Below are 12,576 nucleotides of genomic sequence, written 5' to 3'. Positions count from 1 at the left end.
TAAAAGGTAGGTATAATGAGGCTCATTTTATAGATGAGAAAACTGAGTAAGGCTCTGGAACTTGTCAAAGGTTGCCCAACTGTAAATGGCTGAGGAGGAATTCAAGGCCACCATGTCTCATTAGGAAGCACATGCTGTTTACAAAACTCGTTCTTTCAGTCCAATTATTTAGTTAAGATTTGCTCACATAAATATACTTCATATTTTTATTTCTCCCAGTTTATCCCCCAGAGAAACTTCTGATCTAGTATGTCTCATGTAGCACCAAGTTTAGTTATAACTTTGTCACTGAGTCATTATATGTCTTGGTTTCCCTATCTGTAAAGGAGAAATTGTTCGTTCTCTTCTTTCTTCTTGTGAAAAATTATGAGAACTGGTGGTCTGGACACAAGATAACTTAAAATCAGAGTCATCACTTAAGTTCAGTTTCAGTTTTAGTAATAATTTCTTTCCTGCTAGTGAAGGAATTCCTTTTAATGAAGAAATAAAAAAATAAAAGGGAATAATTTCTTTTTAGTGAGGAAATAAAAAAGAACTTTGGTACAGATAAGTGGAATTTCCTCTTTCTTAGGCCAAGACTAGGGTAAGACAAATGTAGCACCTGCCTGGGATGCAAAATTTAGGGATGCAACAAAAAGGCTTGGGAATCAAGATCAAATCTCAGTCTCTCTCTCTCTCCCACTCCTCTCTCTCTCTTTTTTGAGAGGAGAGGGAGAGAGAGAATCTTAAGCAGACTCCATGCCCAGTGTGGAGCCCAACAGAGAGTTCAATATCACAACCCTGAAATCATGATCTGAGCTGAAATCAACAGTCGGACACTTAACTGACTGAGCCACCCAGGCACCCCAAGATCAATTCTCTTTTAAGGCAGTATTTTAACAAATCAAAATTGATGCAAAAATCATGATAAAAATTAAAATTTTTCAAATAAAGGTAGAATTGTTCATAATGCTCTCTGGGGCCATATTGGAGACTAAGGGAAAGGAAAAATACTGATCTTTCTTTACTTAAAATTTCGATATTTGGGTTGTCATTTTTCTGCCTTAATTTTGATATTTTTACAAGTATCACATTGAAATATTATGGATCTTAATCACTTTTTTTCCCACTCCCCTTAAATTTGTGCCTGAGGCAAGTAAATCACTTCTGTCACACCAGTTCTATCCTGGCTAAGCAGCCTCCAGACTTAAATTTGCAGCTTCCTGCTAGCAGACATCCCTAAAATGATCCTGCCAATTTCAAGTTCAGCATGTTCAAAACAATCTCATCATTCCCTCCAAATGTGCTTCTCCTCCTCTTCCTAATTTCATTAACTTGATGCAATTTTGACTCAGTATTCTCATTTTATCTCCACATTTAATCAACTGGGGTACCCAAAATGTTTCTTAGTCCATCCCAGCTGCCCACATTCTTGCTATGACTCTGAGTCCCATCTTCGGGAGAGGCATGCCTCAAAGTGAGGGACCCAGTGTATATTAGGGCCCTGATGGAGGCTGAATAATGGCTCTTGAACTTTTCAACTGACTGAGCTTGGACAAGTTACCTAACGTTACTGTGTCTCATTTTTCTCACCTGCGGAATGGGAATACCAATTAAAAAAATACCTCATAGGATTGTCATGAATATTAAATGGATAAATAAACCTGGAATAGCACCTGGCATATAAGAAGTGACAATAAATTCAAATGAAGTTGATAGTGGCTAATCCATCTCTCCACATCCACTCCTATCAGAATAATGTCTCAAAGTCTAACGAGATAAGGACTGGCCATTTTCCATACAAAAAAGTTTCCTAAAACCAGATAACAAATTCCTTCCCATGCCTGTATTTTCTCTCTCTCATATCCTAGGTCCTTAAAAGTGGATTCTTTTCTCCCCTTTGTGTTATAGCCCCTCTTCTATGTATCTCTTAGCAATTCTTTAATATTTAATTAAAGATGCCCAGACTCAACAACATTGTTACCCTGGCTCCACTGAATTTCACAATCCTGCATGCTCCCGGTGCTGTTGATACACAGTTACCACACGGGAAAGTGTGTTTTCTCTCACAAGACTGTAGGCTCACTAAGTGACTTGTGTTTCATCATTTTCTTCTCTGGCCTTATGGTAATATACACTGAATCAATGTGGTTGAATAGTTGATTTTGGATTAAATTACTTTTTATTTTTTTAATCAATAGTCCATGTCTAAACAGGCAAGGTAATTAAGTCTTTCACCAAGAATTAGGAGGTTTGAGGTTGGAGACTGTGGTTAAATTCAAGACAGGTGTTCTTCTAGAAAGCTAGTGCTCAAGGGGAAATGTGACACAGTTTAATTCTTGAAATAAATAACAACGTTAAAGGATATAATTGATTCATTGTGCAATTAATTGGGATGAGTTGATAAAAAATAAAAACATACAAACAAAAAAAATTGTTTCCATGTGATCTTCATTCCTCAAGTTGCAGAACCTCAGAGCTCAGGCTATCTTATTTTATTTCCATCACTGAATTGTGACCACAGAATTGTTGAAATCAAATACATGCAGAAGACAGAAGTGTATAGTGTGTGAGTGTGTGTGTGTGAGTGTGTGTATAAATATATATTTTTTCTTTCAGGAGAAGGAAAATCTTCAAGGTTGGCATTTATTTGCTTTCTTTTGTCTATAAATAATGAAATAATGTAATTAAAAATACATTTGTTTTATTGGTAGTCCTGCTAAAAAGCAATCACTTTTGTTTGATTTACCAAATGATTTGAGAGTTTAAGTATGGAAACTAGAGTCAGAAGAGTTCACTGTTGTGAGGATTAAAAGTGATAATGTGCCACAACTGTGAGAACACGATCAATAAACACAGTTAATAATTAGCAAGAGCCCTTAGCACCAGTACCTATCAAAGCTGTGTGATTATTAAAAATGAAAATGCACTCTAGGGAAGTTGTATTTAAATTGTTCCTGACCGTACTAGACAAACTAGAACTTAAAAAAAAAAATCACCTTTTTTTTTTAGCTTCAGTCAGAACCTATGATTTTCCCTTTCATTAATTAATTTATTCAAAATTACACATACACTATGAAAACATGGTCATGGCTCAGTACTATGGTGAAGGTTTTACTGGTCTTGAAAGTCTGCTGTTTTCATAAATAATTCATTTCTTGTAAACCTACTTATTACAGCAGGTTGATTCAGCAACTTTCTTTTGACTATCTTCATTATATATAAAAAATTATTTATTATTTTTATTATATAGGAAATAGCTAACTCCTGCAAGACTACTGAGAGAAAACACCATCATTATTTTAGGAGTTCACATATTAGAGAATGCCTATGGCAAAAGGAAAGTTTGAGGATCCAAATTCCCACAGAGATTTATGATTTATGTTCATTTTTGCTTTAAGTTTGTGTTTATGCAGATAGAGATCTAAAGATCATTCTGGTTTTAAAATATAAAATTGAGGCTAAAGTGCTTGAGACAATAGCAGCTTTTTTTGGCCTTATTTTTCTAAATGCATCTATTTACTAATTATCACAATTAACATTTCATTCAGTTTTGTTTGTGTGTTGCCCTAACTTTACCAGCCTCTGAGAAAAAACTTCAGATTTTCAACAACTACTTAGGATATTTGAATGTCAGAATTCTAAGACCGTAGAGAATGATGGAAGTCAAATAAAACCAGATCATCATTTTGTGTCAGGTACAAAGTAAGCTTAATTAATTCACCTAAATCATTTTGTGTCAGGTGCAAAGTAAGGTTAATTAATTCACCTAAATCAAATGGCAGGTTGTTTGAAAAAGTTAAGATGCGCAGACCTGGGAGGGGAGGAGCAGGATGGCAGAGCAATAGGAGACCTGAATTGTGTTTGGTCCCAGGAACTCAGCTGGATAGTTCTCAAACCATTCTGAACACCTACAGACTCAACAGGGGATTGAAGAAAAGAGTAGCGGGAATTCTAGAAACAGAAAAGCGACCACTATCTGGAAGGTAGGACGTCCAGAGAAGTGAATCCGAGGCAACATACGGGAAGATTGGCCACGGGGGGAGGGGCTGGCTCCCCGCAAGCGGTGGAGCAGCGGAGCACAAAATTGGAACTTTCAGAATCTGCACCACTGAGGGACAACACTCCAGAGGCTAAGCGGGAGGTGGAGCCCTCATGGGGAGAGCATTGTCTCAGGACCCATGGGGACACAAAAAGACCAGGGGTGTCTGAGTGCAGCAGAGCTCCCAGATATCAGAGCGGGGAAGCCGGCTGCAGAGATGGAGCTGAGGAGTGGGGTCTCCGCTCGGGGTTACCTTAAACCGTAATCCAAAGAGCAGGGACCCAACAAGCAGCAGCTCTGGGGAGACTCACCTTCTTCTCTGGGAGGAGTGGCACGGAGTGTGGCAGGAATCAGCTGGGTTTGGAGACTCCAAACGGGGCCGTGCGTCAGAGATAGAAACGCTCGGTCACAGGCCGTGTGAGCAGAGTGCAGGCGGAGACCAGGGAGACAGGAGGGATTGACTGCTTTTCTCTGAGGGCGCACTGAGGAGCGAGTACCCCGGCTCTCGGGTCCTCCAGGCCAGAGATTGGGAGGCCGCCATCTTCATTCTCCTCCTCCAAATCTGTACAGAAAGCATTCAGGGAACAAAAGCTCTGGAAAGCAAACCTGAGCAGATTGCTTAATCTGGCCCCGGGCAAGGGAGGCACAATTCCGTTTTGGGCAAAGACATATGAGAATCCTGGCAATAGGCCCCTGTCCCAGAAGATCAGCAAGAACATCCAGCCAAGACCAAGTTCACCAATGAGAACTGCAAAACTTCAGAGCAACAGGAACACAGCACATAAAATTCATGGCTTTTTTCCCATGATTCTTTAGTCTTTCAAAGTTAAATGTTTTTAATTTTATTTTTTTTCTTATTCTATTTTTTAAATTTTCCTCTTTCTTTTTAAACTATTTTATTTTATCAATACCTTTTTAAAGGTCTTTTTAAATTTTCATTGTTATAGTCATATTCTATCCTTGCATTGTATTTAACCTTATTTCTTATATACATATAAATTTTTCCTTCTTTAAAATTTTGGGATACAGTTTCTTCTAATGGATCAAAGTGTACCTTTGATCTACCATATGGCTTTTTTCTCATCTCCAGTCTGATCACATTCTCTCCTTTTTTTCTTTCTTCTTTTTTCAAGCAACTTCTTATCTTATCAATTCCCTTTTTAGAATCTTTTAAAATTTTCATCTTTGTAATCATATCCCATCCCTTTATCTTGTTTACCCTTATTTTTGTATATATATATAAGTTTTTCTTTCATAAAATTTTGAGGAATTTTGAGGCAGTTTCTTCTAACAGACCAAAATACACCCAAAATCAAGTGTGTGGCTTATCATATATGTATTTTTTTTCTCTTTTTTCTTTCTCCTCTCTTCTCCCCCTGGTTTTGGGTCTCTTCTCATTTGGTTAGTGTATATTTTTCTGGGGTCATTGCTACCCTTTTAGTATTTTGCTCTCTCAGTCATCTGTTCTTATCTGGATAAAATGACAAGGTGGAAAAACTCCCCCCCACCCAAAAGAAGAACAAGAGGCAGTACCAAAGGCTAGGGACCTAATCAATACAGACATTAGTAAGATGTCAGAACCAGAGTTCAGAATGACAATTACGAAGATGCTAGCCGGGCTTGAAAAAAGCATGGAAGATACTAGAGAATCCCTTTCTGGAGAAATAAAACCCCTTTCTGGAAAAATAAAAGAACTAAAATCTAATCAAGTTGAAATCAAAAAAGCTATTAATGAAGTGCAATAAAAAATGGAAGCTCCTACTGCTAGATTAAATAAGACAGAAGAGAGAATTAGTGATATAGAAGATCAAATGACAGAGAATAAAGATGCTGAACAAAAGAGAGACAAACTATTGCACCATGAGAGGAGAATTTGTGAGATAAGTGATACCATAAGATGAAACAATATTAGAATAATTGGGATCCCAGAAGAAGAAGAAAGAGAATGGGGGTTGGGAAGAAGGTATATTGGAGCAAATTATAGCAGACAATTTCCCTAATTTGGAGAAGGGAACTAGCATCAAAATCCAGGAGGCACAGAGAACCCCCCTCAAAATCAATAAAAATATGTCAACACCGCATGATCTAATAGTAAAATATACAAGTCTCAGTGACAAAGAGAAAATAATGAAAGCAGCTTGGGACAAGAGATCTGTAACAAACAATGGTAGAAATATTAGGTTGGCAGCAGACCTATCCACAGAGACCTGGCAGGCCAGAAAGGACTGGCGTGATGTATTCAGAGCACAAAATGAGAAAAATATGCAGCCAAGAATGTTGTATCCAGCTAGGCTATCATTGAAAATATAAGTAAAGATAAAAAGTTTCCAGGAAAACAAAAGCTAAAAGAATTTGCAAACACCAAGCCAGCCCTACAGGAAATATTGAAAGGGGTCCTCTAAGCAAAGAGAGAGCTTAAAACTAACAAACCAGAAAGGAACAGAGACAATATACATAACAATCACCTTACAGACCAAAAAATGGCACTAAGTTCATATCTTTCAATAGTTACCCTGAATGTAAAAGGGCTAAATGCCCCAGTCAAAAGGCACAGGGTATCAGGATGGAAAAAAAAAAAAAAAAACAACCCAAAACCAAAAAAAAAAAAAGACCCATTAATATGCTGTCTGCAAGAAACTCATTTTAGACCCAAAGACACCTCCAGATTTAGGTGAGGGGGTGAAAAACAATTTACCATGATAATGGACATCAAAAGAAGGCTGGAATGGCAATCTTTATATCAGATAAATTAGATTTTAAGCCAGAGACTATAATAAGAGATGAGGCAGGACACTATATCACACTTAAAGGGTCTGTCCAACAAGAAGAGCTAACAATTTTAAATATCTATGTCCCTAACATAGGAGGAGCCAATTATATAAACTGATTAATAACAAAATCAAAGAAATAGATTGACCATAATATAATAATAGTCGGGGACTTTAACACCCTCCCTCACTGAAATGGACAGATCATGAAAGCAGCTTGGGACAAGAGCTCATTTTCAGACCACAATGCTTTGAAACTAGAACTCAACCACAAGAGGAAAGTTGGAAAGAACTCTAATACATGAAGGCTAAAGAGCATCCTATTAAGGAATGAATGGGTCAACCAGGAAATTAAAGAAGAATTGAAAAAAATCATGGAAGCAAATGAAAATGAAAGCACAACTGTTCAAAATCTTTGGGATACAGCAAAGGTGGTCCTGAGAAGAAAGTATATAGCAATACTAGCCTTTCTCAAGAAACAAGAAAGGTCTCACAAAATCTAAGCCTACACCTAAAGAAGCTGGAGGAAAAACAGCAAAGAAAGCCTAAACCCACCAGAAGAAAAGAAATCATAAAGATCAGAGCAGAAATCAATGAAATAGGAACCAAAAGAACAGTAGAACAGATCAATGAAACTAGGAGCTGGTTCTTTGAAAGAATTAATAAGATTGATAAATCCCTGGGCAGACTTATCAAAAAGAAAAGAGAAAGGACCCAAATTAATAAAATCATGAATGAAAGAGGAGAGATCACAACCAACGTGAAGGAAATACAATTATAAGAACATACTATGAGCAACTATACACCAGCAAATTTGACAGTCTGAAAGAAATGGATGCATTCCTAGAGATGTATAAACTACCAAAACTGAACCAGGAAGAAATAAAAACCTGAACAGACCCTTAACCAGTAAGGAGATTGAAACAGTCATCAAAAATCTCCCAACTAACAAGATCCCAGGGCCAACATCTTCCTAGGGGAATTCTACCAAACATTTAAAGAAAAATTAGTGCTTATTCTCCTGAAACCATTCCAAAAAACAGAAATGGAAGGAAAACTTCCAAACTCATTTTATGAGGCCAGCATCACCTTGATCCCCAAACCAGACAAGGGTCCCATCAAAAAAGAGAATTACAGACCAATACCCTTGATGAACACAGATGCAAAAATTCTCACCAAAATACTAGCCAATAGGATCCAACAGTACATTAAAATGATTATTCACCACGACCAAGTGGGATTTATTCCTGGGCTGCAAGGTTGGTTCAACATCTACAAATCAATCAATGTGATACAATACATTAATAAAAGAAAGAACAAGAACCATATGATGTGCTCAATAGATGCTTAAAAAGCATTTGACAAAGTACAGCCTCATTTATTTTTTTAATTTTTTAATTTATTTTTTATTTATTTTTATTTTATTTATTTTTATTTTTAAAAAAAATTTTAAGATTTTATTTATTTATTTGACAGAGAAAGATCACAAGTAGGCAGAGAGAGGAGGAAGCAGGCTCCCCACTGAGCAGAGAGCCCAATGCGGGACTCAATCCCAGGACCCTGAGATCATGACCCGAGCCAAAGGCAGAGGCTTTAACCTACTGAGCCACCCAGGCAGGTGTCTACGGCCATACCACCCTGAACGCACTTGATCTCAGCATCATTTCTTGATCGAAACTCTTCAGAGTGTAGGAACAAAGGGTACATACCTCAATATCATCAAAGCCATCTATGAAAAACCCACAGAGAATATCATTCTCAATGGGGAGAAACTGAGAACTTTTCTCCTAAGGTCAGGAACATGGCAGGGATGTCCACTATCACCACTGCTATTCAACATAGTACTAGAAGTCCTAGCCTCAGCAATCAGACAACAAAAGAAATAAAAGGCATCCAAATCATCAAAGAAGAAGTCAAACTGTCACTCTTTGCAGATGATATGACACTTTATGTGGAAAACCCAAAAGACTCCACTCCAAAACTGCTAGAACTCATACAGGAATTCAGTAAAGTGTCAGGATACAAAATCAAGGCACAGAAATCAGTTGCATTTCTATACACCAAAGCAAAAGAGAAGAAAGTGAAATTAAGGAGTCGATCCCACTTACAATGGCACCTAAAACCATAAGATATCTAGGAATAAACCTAACCAAAGAGAGAAAAAAATCTGTATTCAGAAAACTATAAAGTACTCATAAGAGAAATTGAGGAAGACATAAAGAAATGGAAAAATGTTCCATGCTCATGGATTGGAAGAACAAATATTGTGAAAATGTCTATGCTACCTAGAGCAATCTACACATTTAAGGCAATCCTTATCAAAATGCCATCAACTTTTTTCCAAAGATATGGAACTAATAATCCTAAAATTTGTATGGAACTAGAAACGACCCCAAATAGCCAGAGGAAAAGAAAGCCAAAGTTGGGGCAGCACAATGCCAGACTTCAAGCTCTATTACAAAGCTGTCATCATCAAGACAGTATGGTACTGGCACAAAAACAAACAGATCAATGGAACAGAATAGAGAGCCCAGAAATGGACTCTCAAGCCTGTGGACAACTAATCTTTGACAAAGCAGGAAAGAATGTCCAGAGGGAAAAAGACAGTCTCTTTAACAAATGGTGTTGGAAACATTGGACAGCCACATGCAGAAGAATGAAACTGGACCATTTCCTTACACCACACACAAAAATAGACTCACAATGGATGAAAGACCTCTATGTGAGACAGGAATCCATCAAAATCCTTGAGGAGAACACAGGTAGCAACCTCTTCGACCTCAGCCGCAGCAACTTCTTCCTAGAAACACTGCCAAAGGTAAGGGAGGCAAGGGCAAAAATGAACTATTGGGACTTCATCAAGATAAAAGGTTTTTGCACAGCAAAGGAAAGAGTGAACAAAATCAAAAGACAGCTGACAGAATGGAAGAAGGTATTTGCAAATGACCTGTCAGATAAAGAGCTAGTATCCAAAATCTATAAAGAACTTATCAAACTCAACACCCAAAGAACAAATAATCTAATCAAGAAATGGACAGAAGACATGAACAGACATTTCTGCAAAGAAGACATCCAGATGGCCAACAGACACATGAAAAAATGCTCCACATCACTTGGCATCGGGGAAATACAAATCAAAACCACAGTGATATACCACCTCACGCCAGTCAGAATGGCTAAAATTAACCAGTCAGGAAATGACAGGTGTTGGTGAGGTTGCAGAGAAAGGAGAACTCTCCTACATTGTAGGTGGGAATGCAAGCTGGTGCAGCCACTCTGGAAAACAGTATGGAGGTTCCTCAAAAAGTTGAAAATAGAGCTACCCTATCACCCAGAAATTGCAATACTGGGTATTTACCCTAAAGATACAAGTGTAGTGATCTGAAGGGGCACATACACCTGAATGTTTATAGCAGCGAATGTCCACAATAGCCAAACTATAGAAGGAACCTAGATGTCCATCAACAGATGAATGGATAAAGAAGATGTGGTATATATACACAACAGAATACTATGCAGCCATCAAAAAACACAAAATCTTGCCATTTGCAATGATGTGGATGGAACTAGAGGGTATTATGCTAAGTGAAATAAGTCAGTCGGAGAAAGACAACTGTCGTGTGATCTCTCTGATAGGAGGAATTTGAGAGGCAGGGTGGGGGTTCATGGTGGGAAGGGAGGGAAAAATGAAACAAAATGGAATGGGGGAGGGAGACAAACCATAAGAGACTCCTAATCTCAGGAAGCAAACTGAGGGCTCCTGGGCAAGGGGGGAGATAGTGTTGCTGGGTGATGGACTTTGGGGAGGGTATGTGCTATGCTGAGTGCTACGAATTGTATAAGCCTGGTGATTCACAGGCCTGTACCCCTGAAATAAATAATACATTATATGTTAATTTAAAAAAGAAAGACATGCAGACCTGCTTCTCACTTACCAAGAATCGCTTCTTTTAGCAAATTCTCTTCTTGACTCAGGATTCTTTATATGAATTTAAATGAAGCAATTGGGTATTCCTTTTACTCTTAGCTTCCTCTTACTTCAATATTTTGAGGTTTTCTTAAAATCATAGGCTTCTATGGACTATTCAAATTGACTGGAAGGATTTTTGAAGAGTTTTTGTTTTGTTTTTTAATGTATTTTAGAGAACACTGTTATGAACCTGGAAAAGGGAGCCTCATCACTTCCAGATCTACTCAGTCCCTCTCCTAAAGTGACAAAGATCAAAAGTAAGCCATTCAATACTTATCCCCTAGACACTTGGTGCTCATTTTTCCAACTGAGGTCCACTAAAGAGAAAATGGAAGGCAGTTTGTTTCATCGAAGAAATTGTGGGGCACTGAGATACTTGGGAGACATTTGAAGGCAAAAATCTTTTTTCATTTTTCCCACTATTTTTTTATTTTAATATTTATTATGAATTTTTCTGCTAACAAAGGTTACATTTACTGAAGATGATTTTTAAAGTACCAACTATGAATAAGTTTCAAATTAGCTCTAATCACAGATACCTTTTGACTTGTAATTTGTTTTGTCACCTGTAGTACATAGGTCTTTTTACTGGTTGTGGATGCTGTACACAGTGTAGAATTTCCAAAAATCCTATCCTCTCCTCTGGGAAACCCTGACTTGTTAGGCATGAACAAATCCCAAGTCATTGTAGAATTTTTAAAAGAATGTCATAATTTAAAATTTTCTTTTTATTTGAAAAATTATAAGAGAATTATACTCACACGTAACCATATCTCTCTTGCTCCCCATTTTGACAAACATTTTATTAATTAAGTATTGAATGTCTATCTTTGGCCCATGAAGTCTACCTCTTAGAGCTTGCAACATTTAACAATTTGATTCATATCCTTTTCAAATGTTTGAGTGGATAGACATATTCATGAATTATCTTTCTGTCTTTCCATCTGTCTACCTCTGTTCATCCATCTATCCAACTCTCTCCATGTTGGTGCTTAAGAGCGCAGGCTTTGGAGCCCACTGTTCTGGGTTCAGTTTCCTGCTTTGCCAGTTCTAACTGTGTATCCTGTGGCAGGTTCCTGGGATATTCAGTTTTCTTGTCTCTCAAGGGGAGACGTTTCATATAATAGAACTGTTGTCTTCCTTAAACAAGTTCAAAAGATAAAGTGCTTGAAAGAATTCTTGCCAGAGAGTAAAATTGTCAGTAAATGCATATTAAAATTCACACACAAATACATACATACATACTTACACACATTTCAAACTAAATGGAGAGCACATTCATATGCAGCTTGCTTTTATTTATTTTTGTAATAAAGATATTTATTTATTTAATTGAGAGAGCAAGAGAGAGTGTGCATGGGCTAGAGGGTGGTAGAGGGGGCGGGAGAGAGAGAGAATCTCAAGCACACCATGCCAGTCATGGAACCCATCCTGGGACTTGATCTCAGGACCCTAAGATCATGACCTGAGCCAAAACCAAGTGTCAGACACCTAACAGTCTAAGCCACCCAGGCACCCCCCTCATACACGGCTTGCTTTTCAAAAAAATTAGTAGATGATGAACAACTTTCAGGTAAGTATGCATAGATTTACTTCATTAAAAATAATACTAACCTCATTGTATTAATATACCATTTTTCTAATTAAATAATTTTAGTTCTTATAACAATAAAATTTGTTGATCATTTTAAATGTACATGTCCCTGTTCTGTAGATTTCTAAAAGTGGAATTTCTATGTCAAACGATTTCTATTATTTTAAAAAATGTTAAAATATTACAAATTACATTCTCTAAAACAGTATATAAGAATATCCCA

General features: G+C 37.4%; 1 protein-coding gene across 1 annotated transcript in view; it reads right to left on the bottom strand.

Moving 5' to 3' along the window:
- Window positions 1-4,579, bottom strand: part of SCIN (scinderin) — a 99,188-nt gene extending 94,609 nt beyond the window's left edge. Inside the window, exon 1 of the mRNA XM_080819077.1 lies at window positions 4,333-4,579. The gene's annotated coding sequence lies outside the window, so the exon portion shown is untranslated. The remainder of the gene's footprint in view (window positions 1-4,332) is intronic.
- Window positions 4,580-12,576: the final 7,997 nt, after the last annotated feature.

This window comes from Martes martes (assembly GCF_963455335.1).
Source record: "Martes martes genome assembly, chromosome: 11".
Taxonomy (NCBI): Eukaryota; Metazoa; Chordata; class Mammalia; order Carnivora; family Mustelidae; genus Martes; species Martes martes.
The sequence above is the reverse complement of the archived record's forward strand: the minus strand, read 5'-3'. Positions and strand labels throughout refer to the sequence as shown.